The sequence below is a fragment of the Marmota marmota genome, unplaced genomic scaffold (assembly GCF_001458135.2).
Source record: "Marmota marmota marmota unplaced genomic scaffold, marMar, whole genome shotgun sequence".
In the NCBI taxonomy this organism is placed as follows: Eukaryota; Metazoa; Chordata; class Mammalia; order Rodentia; family Sciuridae; genus Marmota; species Marmota marmota.
The window spans coordinates 20802698-20816084 of NW_026000229.1; positions in this window are offsets into that span (position 1 = coordinate 20802698).

Here is a 13387-nt window from a genome sequence, read left to right on the forward strand (position 1 = left end):
AGAGAGAGAGAGAGAAGAAGAAGAAGAAGAAGAAGAAGAAGAAGAAGAAGAAGAAGAAGAAGAAGAAGAAGAAGAAGAGAGAAGAGAGAAGAGAGAGAAAAAGAAGAGAAAGAGCAGAAAACAAAAAAAAAAAACACCCAATATTTCACCCCCGGTACCGCACCACATCACCAACACATTTCAGCAGTTTAGCTATAGGCCATGGTAGGTGGATGGGATGAGTCGTATAAGTCATTAAACAGACATTTCGTAGGATCAGTGCAAGTTTTAGGAGACTTTGATATCTACAGTTGTGGCTGATGTCGTTCAATACCCCAACAAGAGTGGCTCTAGTAAGCAAATTCCCCCTATACACTCACCCTGCATTTATTTTTATTTAATATTTTTATTGGGAAAGAATTTTGGAAATATATATTTTATATGAAAATATGTGTTTAAAATAGCTATTAATTCTGTATTGCCATTAAAATCCCTCCTCTTCTCCAACTTTTAGGTAAATTTAGAACCACAGAGTATTTAAAGGTTTCAAGAAGGCTGATCTAGCAGGTGATTTTTTTTTTTGAGTGAGTAATAACCATTTGTTTGTAGCAGTCATAGCAATTTGATGGGGCTAAGTGATCACTTCCCTTAACCCAAGTAGTCTCTCTTCCCGCGCCTGCAGTAAAGAACCCTCACCTCTCACTCCACTCTTGAAAGCAGTTTGGGTTCAGTTTTTAACCCACAGTCCTGAATATTCAGAGCTTGGAGGAAAATATCAGTATTTTCTTTCCATCTCTCTATCCTCTTTTCACCGCTTTTCTTTAATCGCAAATAAAAATAGTGCTACACGCAAATGGGGTAAAACAGAGGAACCATATATCTTTCTCCACGTCTTATAGTCTCGCTAAAAGGACAGAGAGAGTCATAGGCCTCATAAATTCCCTAGATCTTAGGTAATTATTAGCAACTTAGGTCTTTTTCCAGTCCGCCTGCCCGCGACCTGTTGATGACTCCGAGTGGCGGAGCGGGAAGCTTCGCGTAGAAGTTGGTTATGTAAACTGCTTGTGTATTTCACATTATCATGGCGCTGTCTGGAGGCAATGTAGATTTTCTAAAGATCTAATGAATAAACAACCAGCAACTGCTGGCGGTGTAATTTACATTGTTAATGCCTACATGTGTATAATAAATATGCATTTGTATGCCTTCAAATAAACTCTTTTTAGTTTTAACCTGTGGTGATTTTTTTTTCCAAAAAGAAGGGGTGGGGGAGGACAGTCTTTACAAGGAATGGGAGTTTATTTTACGTTCATGGCGCTGGCAAAAAAAAGGTTCTGCGGTGGAGCCCAGATATAGGGTCGGCAATCAGGCAGTCCTCCTACCCACGGAAGTAAGCTCAGTTGAAAGGCGCACCCGCGTTGTACTCGCCAAGAAAAGGGAGAATGCTCTCAGAAACAGACGCGCGGTTTCAGGCACTGCCCTGCTTCCTGAATGAGTGGAACCCTGGAGAGAGAACAGGACCATCCTGGAATCCAGTCATCCTCCTCTGAGCTGTCTTTCGCCCTGCTCCCGAGAGAAGCACTAGCGACCTCTTTCAGATCGCAACTTGGGCTGGAAGAGCTGGAGCCCATGCAGCTTCCACATTCCCTAGAAAAAGTTTCCCTGGGAATTTTCCGACCGACGACGTTTCCTAACGTGCCTCAGTAGACATCATTTCGGACTAACCCAGAGACCGCGGGAGGAAAGAGGGCGCAGAGCGCCAGGCTGGGGTCCTAGATTTCCTCATCTGCCACTTGATCCGGTAGGGTAACCTCTCCGAAAGCAGCAGGAGCACGGGCGCATTTAGGAGCCACCGTTTCCTAAGCCGCGGGGTTTGGACCCAGCACAGAGATTACTTTCTGAAGCTAAACGCCCTCCCTGAGCGTCCCACACCACTTGTTTCAGGCTGGGAGCTGACGTTTGATATCACTCCCCTCCACCAACCAGGTGCCACTTTCTTAGCGTGCTCGAAGGCAAATGTCTCATCTTTCCCTGTCCTGGATCTGGAATACATTATTTTAATTAAGTCTATGGCGATTTACTTTCCTCTGAGATCTATTCCACGGTGCAATTAGGAACGTATTGGTGCTAGCTCATATGAATATTCAGGAGCGTGTCAATTAATTAGCAGACAGAGGAATCTCATTATGGTGCTCAAAACCCTTTTAGTGTTAAGCAGAATTAAGGGGGTATTTGGCAATGCGCTGGATTAGTGAATATTTTACTGTGCACTCATTTAACTTCATTATCATAGCACTTACACTACTCTCTGATTTTATTAATTAAATTGTTCATTAATTTGTCCAAAAAGGATAAAAGTTTTAATGTACCACCCAATAACTTGGAAAGTAAACTTTCGCTCTGCTTGAGCCTTCCTTTCCAGGGAGGATGGATGGCGACTCGCGCAGCTTATGTAAGGTACCTTCTCCCTCCACCCCGAAGCTTTGGGGAGCTCTGGCATACCAGCTCACCGCACATGGAAACATCAGAGTGTCTGGTTGCGACCCCAGAGCAGCAGCCCACTCGCTTTCTGCCTCCCCGGACTGGCCTGGAAATCTGAGTCGTCCTTCAGCGCGCGCGCGCGCACACACTCACACACACACACACACACACACACACACACACACATCCTCTCACTCGAGGTGACTGGGCGAGGAGCAATTTGTTTAGACACTCAGGAAGTGCTGGGGGAGCGATGGCCAGAGCTCCCAGGCGCTTTCGACTCGGTGCCCTAAGGTTTGCAGTTTCCCCTTGGCGCACCCTAGGATAGTTTACAGCAACGCCCCCTAAGGGTCTGCTGAGCACAGCATCTAAGCACCCCACCAGGCCACCTGCATCCTCTTCCAGAGCACTGCCTCACCATAGGGGTCACCCGTCAGGCACCATCCAAGTTAGCCAAGTTAGCGTCCATAGGCTGCTCACACCCACCACATCTCCTTCACTCTCCCCCAAAAGGTTAGAAAGACAAATATTAAAATTACTTGCACAAAGGGAACTGTTAAAGAGATCCCAAATTAATATGCATGTAAAATTAATTAGCTGCGTTTCGTGACATCAAAATAAGTACCTGGGAAACAGAACACCTTCTGGGCATTGGGAACATATGCTGGAATTAGAGTTAATTGACTAATTACATAAATTAGGCATTAATTTTGCAACACATCAAGTATAAAAGATATCTCAATTAATTGTGCATAAATTACAGGTGAAACCGGGCGGTGGTCTGTCCAGGATCCGGTTCTCCGACCTCCTTGCTCTTTAGAATCCCGAAGACGTGCCGCGTGGCGGGCGTATGAGTCACGACAGGCTGGCCAGTGATGAGAGAAGGAGATCAGCACCTGGAGCAGCCGCCTGCTCAGGCTGATAACCCCGGGCAATCCTTAATGCGAAGGACACCCCCCGCCCTTCATTAAAATCAATTACGTGAAGTTAGATTGATTAGCTTTTGTCAGAAAGAGGACCTGCGGAGATCTCTTCACTAGTCTACCCTCTCCCTAATCCACCTTAGCTGGTATCTGTAGAGATTCTGGGCGCCCTCACAGAGCGGGTTTCCGAGTCAGGACCCTGGGTTTCACTTCCAAAGGACTTCAGTATTCGCCATGGACTCTGGGTCACTTTTGATCCATCCGGACTTCGGCGTGACGGTGCTGGACACACGGTTTCTCTTGGTGGTCAATGTCCTTCCTCCCAGGCTCCATCAGTTTAATTCCTCACCCAGAAATTCAACTTCAAGGGAGTGGTGCCGAGTGATTTGAATGTCTTCGGTTTTAAAGTGAGTGTAAATTAATCTCCAAGAGGTTAAAAAAAAAAAAAAACTAAGTAAATAACCCATACATACCCCTTGAGGACTGGTTTATCGGAATCCCCAGCTCCCCTCCCCACATGGCATATATGATTTTTCTCCTTTCTTAGGGCTAAAAGGATAGAATGAATATAGTATAGGTGTTTGGTTTGATTTTCTAAGACTCCCTACTCCAAGGACTCCAGGGAACACAGTACTAATTCCCCAGTAACAAACCACCAAATGTAGCATCCGTTTTGTTTTTTAAACGGTTATCTTGTTGGCAAAATATTAATGAATTTGGCAAGAGATATTCTTATGCTCTCTACACATGTTAAAAGGGGGAGTGGGGAGCCATCCCAAGGAAAAGGGGGCATTTGGCTAGTTGATTATCTCATGAATGTTAAGGATGAAAGCAAGACAGATTTCTCAGCAACTTCTGGAGGTGTCATCTTGTGTTTGATAGTATGTAAAAATATGTGCAGTCATAGACTCCTCCTGAACCCCCCACCCCACTCCCTTAGCTTTCTTCTCCAAGGGTGGCAAGTTGGAATTATTTATTTATTTATTTATTTATTTATTTATTTATTTATTTCCTTCCTCCTCCTCCTCCTCCCCTCCTCCTTTTTCCTCTCCTCTCCTTCCTCTCTCTCTCTCTCTCTACCCCCCCCAACCCCGTCTCCCTCTCTCCCTCTCCCTCTCTCAAAGCAAATGCAGAAATGCAGAGAGCAAAAATAATCCGATAAAAGGATATCCTGAGAAATCTTTTATCATCTGATGATATATAGCCTCATTAAGGTGCCTAGGTGACATTCGTTACAATATAATCCGGATTGCTGATGAGCTAAAGAAACTAATGAAATCCTGAGTTTACTGAGACAAACATTGATTTTGATGTAGAGACTTCCTACTATAGCCAGATGCTGAAGGTACTTGAGGGAAATGTTGACAAGTGGGTAATTGTCAGCAGAACTAAAACAGACACTTTGTTTACAGTGGAGCATGATTAATTGAGAGTAAATAAAACAACAGCACTCTTTATAAAGTCACCATCCAAGTTTTCTTTTCCTTAAAAAAAAAAAAAAGCCGTGTATGTTTCTAGGAATAAAAGAAGTGAACTTATTATACAAGAGATGGTTTTGCCAGACCCTTGAAGCAGCAGCTGGCAGTTGTGTGGATCAGAAGTAGATGTGCTTTATTGCTTCCCAGATGGTCTTTTTAAAAAAAAAAAAAAAAGAAAAAAAAATTTGGACAAATTTATAGAGCTAGATTAGAAACATTTTTCTCCCAATTAGCTGAATTATACATTTCTCTTATTAAAAGATTATACTCTCCCTCCCCCTTCATTCCTATCATTAAATGAGATAACTCATTTAATGTGAAATAATTTTTGAAATGAGCCAGATGTGATAAACCCAAACTGATGTTGTCAAGCAAGGCTATTAAATGTCATGGTGATATTTGGGTTTGCAAGAGAGCTTTTCTGTTTCCTGGGGCTCTAATAAATTGCAGAGGCCAAACTCTAGTAAACATCTTATGATCGTCCAACATAACAAATTTTAATGAAATAGGAAAAATGTCTTTCAAGACACAGTGTGGCTTGCTTACAAGAAGTGGCATTGTTTTGATTTGGTTTTGGCCTCTATCTTGCTGGACTAGAGGGTGACCAGGATAATACCTTTTTAACAAATTTTGCAAATCATGTTTGTGCAGATTATTGCCACAGGCATTCTGATCAATTGCCTTGATGGAGGCCTTGGATGGACTGATTTAAAGCCGTCCATAAATGGACATTCTTTGTATTTAATATAATGCCTGTGAAATTCAAAACAATGATTCTAAGGCAGTTAGAAATACCTTTGGATCACTAACAATTCAATTAGATTTAGACTGTTGTACTGTTGTATGGATGGATACAGAAACACAAGGCAGGAATCAGAAGCAACAAGGACTTGTTTGGGCTGCTGGGAAAGAGCATTCTTTGGAGATTTGCTGCAGTTAAAAACTGTTTCTAGGAGCACCTGAGACAAAAGAAAAGCAGAGGTCGTTGTTAGGAAGGATGAGAAGAGAGGGGATGAAGAGAGAGCTCCTCTCTCTTTATGTGAGACCTGGACTCTTCTGTGAATTTATACATTTTCCTTTGCCTTGAGCCAATTTGACCTAAGTTCTAAAGGTGCTATGACTAATACACTTTTCTTACTTTCATGACACCCAGAACAAATTTCACACTGAATCTTTTGCCTATTCTTTCTATTTCTCCTTGCTAGGAAAAGTGGGTCAAATTAGTCCCTTACCCACAAAGAGCCAGTGGGTAACTCTTAGACTCTGGCTCATGAGGAATTGAATTGCCTTCCCTGGTGCTATGTATTCCTCTGTATTGCCCACTTATGGAATTATTTATTAGGGAATCTAGAGACTGGAAGTCTAAGAATGAAAGAGCCAAGAGAGTGTCTATGTATACATATCCCTAAGCTTTCCAGAAACCTTAAAAGTCAGGCAGCTTACTTGCTTTCCCTCCTTCTCTCCCTCCCTTCCAATCCTCTTTTTTTCTCTTTTCTTTCTTCAATAAGCATTTCTGAAGACTAATCAGTTCTAGGCCATTGAATAGCAAAGCAGGGCTCTGATAAATTCATTTCAGTAGTTTAAATTTCAATTGGTGAAAGAAAATAAATACTATGGAATAGATACCAACTTAGGAAGTTTTTCATTTTGCAGATTTCAAAGTCTTTTTAAAACACAGAGATTTGGCCTTTTGTATCCATGGGTTCTGCATCCACAGATTTAATCAACTGTGGATGGGAAATATACAGGAAGAAACTGCCTCTGAAATGCACATGTTGAGATATTTTTCTTGTCATGATTCCCTGAATAATACAATATGACAGCTATTTACATAGCATTTACATTGTATTAGATATTATAAGGACTCTGAGATGATTGGAAATATTCAGGAGGATGTGAGTAGGTTATATGCAAATGCTACATCAATATATATAAGGGTCTTGAGTATCTGTGGTTTGGATCATCACTGGGATTTGGGTATCCAATCCCTCTTTGAGAATTTGGGGATACTGAGTAATGACTAGCACTATAACCTGTATGGAAATGGAATCTATGAATAAAAATGATGAATAGCCATTGAGTGCTTTTTTTTTGCGGGGGGGATATTGGGGATTGAACTCAGTGTTTAACCACTGAGCAACATCCATAGCCCTTTTTAATATTTTAATTGGAGACGGGGTCTCTCTGAATTGCTTAGGGCCTCAATAAGTTGCTGAGGCTGGCTTTGAACTCTCAATCCTCCTGCCTCAACCTCCAGAGAGATTATAGGTGTGTGCGGGGGCCCCCAGCCATTGGGTGCTTTGCATTAGACCAGCTGTTCTATAATTGTAGTTTTGGGAGTTTGACATTCTTTGAGAGACTTACATGGGCTCCATGAAGTTAAAATTGTATTGATAATAATATTAAGACATTATTTACCTTTTCAACTCTTATTCTTTACTAGTGTACAGTGGAGTTTTCCAGAAATTTCATGATATAATTCAATGCCAAAACAGAATTCACTTGCTGAGTAATAGTTCACTGTATGGATATACCACTTTCCATTCTGTTGATAACTTAAGTTGTTTCCTGCTTTTGACTATTAATCTCTTAACACTAGTTCCACAGAGCAGAAGTTTTTCATTTTAATAAAGTCCACTTTACCAGTTTTTTCTCTATGGAACATTCTCTTGGTGTTGTACTTTAAAAAGTCATTATCCAGAGTACATATATGAAGACATGAATTGGTGTGGACATACTTTATATACAAACAGAGAAAAATTGTTCTATATATGAAATAAGAATTGTGATACATTCCGCTGTCATGTATTTAAAAAATAAAACCAATAAAAGTAAAAAAAAAAAAAAAGAAAGAAAGAAAGTCAAATTAAGGCTACCTAGATTGTCTTCTATTATCTTTCAAAAGTGTTATAGTTTTTCATGTAGGCCTCTGCTCCATTTTGAGTAGTTTTTGAGAAGAGTATAAGATCTGTATCTAGATTTTTTTTTTTTTTTTTTTTTGCATGTGGATGTCTAGTTGTTCCAGCACCATTTGTTGAAAAACTTATCTCCATGGTCGATGCTTATTTCGGGACTTTCTCTTATGATTCCATATGTCTAAACTTACAATGTGTTATAATGTTTTGATTACTGTAGCTTTATAGTAGATCATGATATCAGGGGTCTAAATCTTTACACATTGTTTTTCTTTGTCTAAATTGTTTTGGTTATCAGACTTTTCCTTTTTCTATAAATTTTATAATTAGCCTGTCAATTTCTACAAAGATCTCCTAAAAATTTGAAGAAAATTTTGTTGAAATATCAATTTGGGAGGAGAATTTACTTCTTAATATTGAGTCTTCTAATATAGAAATTGTCTGTCCCCATTTAAAATTTAATTTCTTCTCTTCTCCCCTTTTTCTCCTCTTCCTCCTCCTTCTCCTTCTTTTTCTTCTCTCTTTCTCTTGCTTTGTGCTGAAGATCAAACCCAGGGCCTGGTGCGTGACAGGCAAGTGCTCTACCACTGAACTACATCCTCCGCCCAATTTTATTTATTTATTTAATTCTTTAAAACTCATTATTTATTTAATTAATTAATTTTTTGTGGTGCTGGGGATTGAACCGAGGACCTTGTGCATGCAAGGCAAGCACTCTACCAACTGAGCTATATCCCCAGCCCTGCCCAATTTTATTTAATTTCATTCCATAATATTTGGTAATTTTTGTGAACAGATTTGGTATATTTTATTAAATTTATCCCTAAAAATCATGTTTTAAAATTCAATTATACATGGCATTGCTTTTCTAAATTTAGATTTCATATTATTTTTTCTAGTATGTAAGAAGGCAATACATGTACATTGACCTTGTTTCCTGCAATCTTGCTCATCTTACACATTTCTTCTAGCAGCTTCTACATAGATTTCCTAGGTTTTTCCACACATATTGTGATGTCATCTATCAATAAAGACAGTTTTACTTTTTCCTTTCCAATTAGCATCCTTTTTTTTTCCAGTTTTCTTTCTTTATTGCACTGTCTAGGACCCCTGGTAGAACGTTGAGTACAAATGGTGAGAGTGAACACTTTATTCTTGATTTTATGGGAAAGATCTTCAGCATTCTACCACTGGGTATGATGCATACTGTAGGGTTTCATAGACATTCTTTAGGAGTTGAAGAAATTTCCTTCTATTTCTAATTTTCTGAAAGTTTTAAAAATTATCAATGAATATTAAATTGTATCAAATACTGTACATCTCTGAGATGATATATAATTTTTCTGTCTGTCAATATGATGCATTTTATTGGTTGGTATTTGAATACCAAAACAACCCATTTGGTCATGATGTATTACTCTTTTCATATTGCCGGACTCAATTTGGTAGAAGAATTAGTATGCAGTTTTCTGATCTTTTTCTGGTTTTGGAATTAAAGTGATATTCATCACATGAGAGGATTTGGAATATGTTTCCTTCTATTCTATGTTTTGGAAGCATTTGTATAGAATTAGTATTATTTCTTCCTTAAGAGTTTAGTAGAATTCATTAGTGAAGACCTCCAGGCGAGGGTTTTCTTTGTGGAGAGATTGTTAGCTAAATTGTGTTTAATTAATATCATGCTATTCAAATTTTCTGTGTCTTCCTGTGGAAGCTTTGTTAGTTTGTTACTTTTTCTTTCCTTTTTTGCTGTGCTGGAGATTGAGTCCAGGACCTACCACATGTTAGGCAAGTGCTACCACTGAGCCTTGACCCTCAGCCCAGTTTGTGTCTTTAAATTTATCCTTTTATCTAGACTGAATTAAATTAGTCATAATATCTCCTTTTATTTTTATAGTCTTTTTCTCATTTTTCTTGTGCAATCTGGTTAGAAGTTTATCAATTTTATTGTTCATTTTAAAGAACCAACTTTGGTTTCATTGATCTCTGTTAGTTATTTTGTTTTCTGTTTTAATTATTTCCTTCCTCCAGCTTCCTTTTGATTTTATTTCTTTTTTATTGTTTTTTTAATTGTAGATAGACATTTAGATTGTTGAACAGAGAGCTTTTCCTTCCTGATATAGGCATTTCATGGTATCCCTTCATTTTATTTTATTTTGTTACTGGGCATTTAACCAGGGTCATTTAACCACTGAGTCACATCCCCAATTCTTTTTAAATTTTACTTTGAAACAGAGTCTTGCTAAGCTGCTTAGGGCCTTGCAAAATTGCTGAGACTGGGTTGAAACTTGTCATTCTCCTGCCTTAGCCTACTGAGTTGCTGAGATTATAGACATCCCTAGTCAGTGGCACCTTAGTTTTAATGGTATAGTTTGTGGTTTATTTTGACAAACGTTCCAAGTACACTTGAAAAAAAAAGTTTATTCTGTTATTGAATGGAGTGTTGTATTAGTGTCAATTAGGTCAGGTTGGCTGAGAGGGGAGTTCAAGTCTTTATATCCTTACTGTGGTTTTGTGTCTACATCTTCTATCAATTACTGACAGAGGGAGGCTAAGGACTCTGACAAAAAAATAAAATAAAATAAAATAAAATTGTGAATTTGGCAACTTCTTCATTTAATACCAGCAAATTTTGAAGCATGTACTTTGAATTTCTACTTTTACTTGCACACACATTTAGGAGTGTTACTTTTTTTTTTTTGTGCTGGGGATCAAACCCAGGGCCTTGTACATGCAAGGCAAGCACTCTACCAACTGAACTATATCCCCAGGCCTCTTACTCTTTTTTGATGAACTGATCCTTATACCTTTGAAAGATCCCTCTTTATTTCTGTTTATTCCATTTTGTGAGACCTATATTATCTAATGTTAATATAGCCACTTCAACTTTATTTGGATTAGGGTTTGTGTTTTATCTCCTACTATCCTTGTACTTTTTTCTTTTTCTTTTCAGTGTTAATGATTGAAACCAGAAACTCCTACATGCTAGGCAAGTACTCTACTACTGAGCAACAACCAAAGTCCCCCATCATCCTTTCTTTTTTTTAAAGCTATTTGTATTTTTAAGCTTTAAAAGCCATTTGTATGCTTAAAGTGGAATTCTTAGGCAGCCTATCTCTGGGTCTTTCATTTTTATTTAATAATCACTGCCTTTTAATTGGAGTGATTAGATAATTTACATTTTTTATATTTATAATAATGTGATTGGATAGAAAAATCACTAACTTGATATTTGTTTTCCATTTGATCCATTGGCTCATTATTTTACCTCCTTTTAGTGTCTTCTTTTAAATGTTTATTTATTTAAAAAAATTTAAGGTGTATACTTGTTTATCTGTTTTTGTTCTGGGGATTGAATTCAGGGCATCAAACATGCTAAGGATGAGCTATAATCTGAGCTAGACCTCCAATCTGGGAATATTTTTTATGATTCTGTTTTATCTCTGCTAATACCCTATTAGATACTCTAGTTTTCCCTTTCTTTGCTTTGTTTATTCTTTTATGATTGCTCTAGGGTGTACAATATATGTTTTTAATTCATTGCATCCTACTTTCAAATGATATTTTAATACTTGGTGTGTAAAAGTCTTATTATGATGACATACTCCTATTTCCCCCTCCTCCTGTACTTTGTGCTATTGTTACTTCAGCATCTTCTCTGAACTCTGCAAGACAATACTATTATCTTTGCTTAAAATAGCCACTTATGTTAAAATATTTAAAAATGGAACAAATGTCCTATATTTATCCCAATATATATCATTTTCACTATTATTTATCCCTTTATGTGATCCAAATTTATGTGTAGTATCACTTTCTTTCTTCTTGAAGAAATTTCTTTTACATGTTTTATACTGCAGGTCTACTGGTGGTAGAAATTTCTCAACTTTTGTTTGTCTGAAGAAATTTTTTTTACTTCCATTTTGAATGATATTTTCATGGGGTGTAGAATTTTCACTTATTACATTTTTTTTCTTTCAGCACTTTAAAATTTTTGTTGCATTGTCTTTTGGTTTGCATAGCTTTTTATGAGAAGTCTGATAATTCTTATTTTTGTTCCTTTATATACAATATGGATTTTTCTTTGGCTGCTTCTGTTTTTCTCTCTGTCACTGATTTCAGTAATGTAATTCCATGCACTGTTATACCTTTGTGTTTGTGTGAGTATTCTGATAGTAGTTCATCGAGCTCCTTGAAACTATGTTATATTTTTCAACAAATTTGGAAAAACCTTGGCCATTGTTTTGCAATTTTTTTCTTCCCCCTCTTCCTCTTGGAACTCTAATTACATATTGACTTAGATTGACTTACATTGTTCTACAGAGTACTGATTTCATCATGACTGATGATATTTTTCTTTCTCTGCCTCATTTTTGCTAAGTGTCTGTTCTTATGTCTTCACATTTGTAATGGTTTATTTTGCAGTGGTGAATCATCTGTTATTCCCATCAAGTCTATTTTTAATCTAATATTGTGTTTTTCATGCCTAGAAGTTTTATTTCAGTCTTTTTTTGACCCATTTATACTAGTTAACCATCTTTGTTAATTGTAGATCTTTTTGTATTGGTTGATTCTCCTGGTTTTGGTCATATTTTTGCTTTTTTGCATGCCAGGTTAAGTGTTGATTGAATGCTGGTCATTGTGAATTTTAAATTATTGAGTGGCACTTGAAAGAGAGTTGGGCTTATTCTGGTATAAAATGGAATTATTTGAATTAGTTTTGAGCTGTGATTTTAAGATTTTTATGGCTGGTTCACAGGAGCTTTTACTCGAGGGCTATTTTAGTCCAACTCCTAACGTGTGAACCTTAGAGAATACTACCTGATACCCTATGTACTACAAGTTCACTCTGCTTGTTGGCAGAGGAAACTGTTCCTAACTCTGTATGAGCTACAATGTTTGCTCTGCTTACTGCTTTCTAGTGTTTTTTATTTTTTCCCCCTCTGACCTCATGGATAGATCTGGTCTCAGCTAAAGACTCTGGGAGATGTCTCTGCAGATTTCCATTAATCTAGCCTGCAAATTCTAGATACCTTATCCTTCTCCAACTCCAGTCTGTCTCCTTAGCTCAGCAATACTGCTGGACTTTGGACTCTTTCTCCTTCTTCTGTAATCTAGAAATCTCCTATAGGCAGTAAACTAGGTAATTATAGAGTATGCCTTAATTTGTTATGCATTGCTCAGGGACCATGGTCCTCCTCTGCCTGATAAAATTTTAAAATGTATTTTACATGGACTTCAAGTAGTTTAAGTAGGAGGACAATTCCCATAGCATTTACTTCTACAGGGGCAAAAACAGAAGTCTGTCTTTGAATATAATTCATTGTGTAAAATAACATTTTTCAGAGTAAAATATCCCTCTTTCTAAGAGGGATTTTGACTTTTCCATTTTGAAATGTCACAAGGCCTCTTTCAATTAAAGACAAAGAAAGTGGCCAATTTTCAACATTTTTGGACAATGAAGAAAGACAGTATTGCCTTGTTTTTCCTTATATGATATCACTTTTTGCAATATAAACTGTATTTTTAAAAGAAGTCCTTATATACACAAAATATTATTAGGAAACATACAGTATTGAGATATTTGACTTTGTTTGCTAGAAGGTTCAGT